The following is a 2,612-nucleotide window of genomic DNA, read 5'->3' on the forward strand; positions in this document are numbered from 1 at the left end:
TCTAGTCTATAGTCTAGTCTATAGTCTAGTCTATAGTCTAGTCTATAGTCTAGTCTATAGTCTAGTCTATAGTCTAGTCTATAGTCTAGTCTATGTCTAGTCTATAGTTTTGTCCATCTAGTCTATAGTCTCGTATTGCTGTAGCGTGTCTTATAGTCCTCCAAGAGCAACATTACGTTGTGTTGTTTTCTTTTTTATATTTTGAATTTTGTCACCAAAAAACTACATACTTGCAACATTGGCAACTTAACTAAAGCCACCAAATTAACATGTTGCCTGCCGTTAGTGAGGCATCGTGTTTGTCACTTGTTAAAGGAATGTTTTATTTTTGTCGTCGTTGTTTTTGTGGTTCCCTGTCCATTGCGCTGGAATTGCGTTACAATCTTGAATAAACATTTCAAAGTTACAGCTACTGTATTTACTTACCACGTACTTGTACTTGTTGTTAGTGCTATCAAACTTTAACAGGAAGATGTCCGATGTTGTTTTCAGCAATTTTTTCCTTGTTCTGTAATGTTCTTTTTTTCGTTTTACTCGAGAAGATAATTTAAGGAATTAGAGATTAGCATTAGTATTGGTGGTGGCTAGACTGTTGGAAGAACATGATTTTTAGCTTCTGGGCAGCATTACTTAATTATAGAAAACATTACTTTTGCAGATATTTCACATTTAGCACGAGTGTATCGCATAGAGGAGAGGAAGCATCGTATGTGTGTGTCCATGTGTTCCTGTGGAATGTTTTAGTAGATTAGTGACCGACCAGCGTTTCAGAGTATTTGTTTGTTAGTTGTCACAGCTTGACTTCTGTTGATGTTGCTGTTATTGTTAGTTCAAGCTATTTTGGTTGCCAGCTTTAAGTAGCTACTGCAACAATTGCACTTGCACTTCATTGTCTGGTAGTAGCCTGGTCTAGTCTGGAATGTTTTACAATTGTCATTTCTGTCTTAATGGTTGGTCTTGCTTAAACTTTGCTCTGTATTGTGTCTTTCCGTCTGTCTGTCTGTCCATCTGCTGTCCGTTGTCTCTGGAGAGATTCTCAGTGTGAGCAGAATAAGTCAGTTGCATTGCTACTACACACTTGTCTCATGCGGTTTCATTTAATTAAGTTCCAAAATTAATTGCTTCGTAAATGTTGCAATGTGACATGCAGCAATTTTTTCTACAGTTTGTAACGCTACTGTAGCGGAGAGGATATTATACGTTTATACTAATGTTTGTAATGTACAGAAATATTGGTTGTAGGTTGAGCTAAGAGTGAAAAGATCTCTAGTCAGAAATCTCGAATAAACTATGGACTTAACTATAGACTAGACTACATACTGGTCTAAAGACTAGACTATAGACAAGAATAAAGACTAGACTGTATAACTAGACTGGACTGTAAACTAGACTAGACTATATACTAGACTATACACTCTTCTCGTCGTTCTTTCCAACATTAACTTTTCTCACTTATTTACTGTTGTTATTGTTGTTGTTTTTATTGTAATGTTTGTTCGTTGTACTTGTACAACTGCCACCAAATTGGCCACTAAATTTATGAGTTTGTTTACAATTTTAAATTGTCAATTGCATTGGGGATTATAAAACAGCAACAAACAGAATTTTAATGTTTTATTTATTAATCCAACATACTTGCAACTACAACAACTTACAAAATTTTATGGTCTTAAACTATTTTTTGAAATATGTGGCAATGTTTGCTCATAAATCGTTTACACTTTGGAAACATTGTTATGTTTAATTAAAAATTCAATTGATTAGGAAAACTGTTTTACAATATGATCCGCTAAAAGAGTGGCTTAAAACATGTTTCTTAATTTATAAATTATTTAGCAAATCATTGCTCTCTAGGGACTAACAAAGAAACTAAAAAATCTGATTCGTAGGTAAAAGTAAAATATGAGAATTTGGTAGATATTAGGAATCTATAAATCGACTTTCGAATAATCTAACAATCGACTTTTTGTCGAAAATATCGAAGTCGACTATTTTGTTCCAAAAGAATCTATAACTCGACTATCGTCTATGAGAAAAGTCGCAAAGTCAACTTTGTAAAAAAAAGTCGAAAAAAATCGAAAAGTCGAAAAAGTCGTAAAGTCGGAAAAACTCGAAAACTCAAAAATAATAAAATAGTCGGAAAAATTCGAAAATAGTAAAAAAAATAGTCGAAAATAGTGAAAAAGTCGACTTTTAACTAAATAAAAAAAATTTAAAAGTCGAAAAATCGACTTTGCATAAAATGAAAAAAGTCGACATTTAACTAAATGCAAAAAGTCGAAAAGTCGACTTTTCGTTTCAACTTTAGAACCCTAGTAGAAATATACTATACCACTATACCATCCTTATCTAATCTATAGTATAATCAATAATATACAAATCTAACCTATACCATAGATATATACTAAACTACTATACCATATTTTTATAATCTATAGTATAGTCTATACTATAGATTTGACTACTCTATGCTATCGTCTAGCTATACACTATGCTATCGTCTAGCTATAGTCTAGTCTATAGTCTAGTCTATAGTCAAGTCTATAGTCTAGTCTATAGTCTAGTCTATAGTCTAGTCTATAGTCTAGTCTATAGTCTAGTCTATAGTCTAG

The sequence above is a fragment of the Lucilia cuprina genome, chromosome 6 (assembly GCF_022045245.1).
Source record: "Lucilia cuprina isolate Lc7/37 chromosome 6, ASM2204524v1, whole genome shotgun sequence".
In the NCBI taxonomy this organism is placed as follows: Eukaryota; Metazoa; Arthropoda; class Insecta; order Diptera; family Calliphoridae; genus Lucilia; species Lucilia cuprina.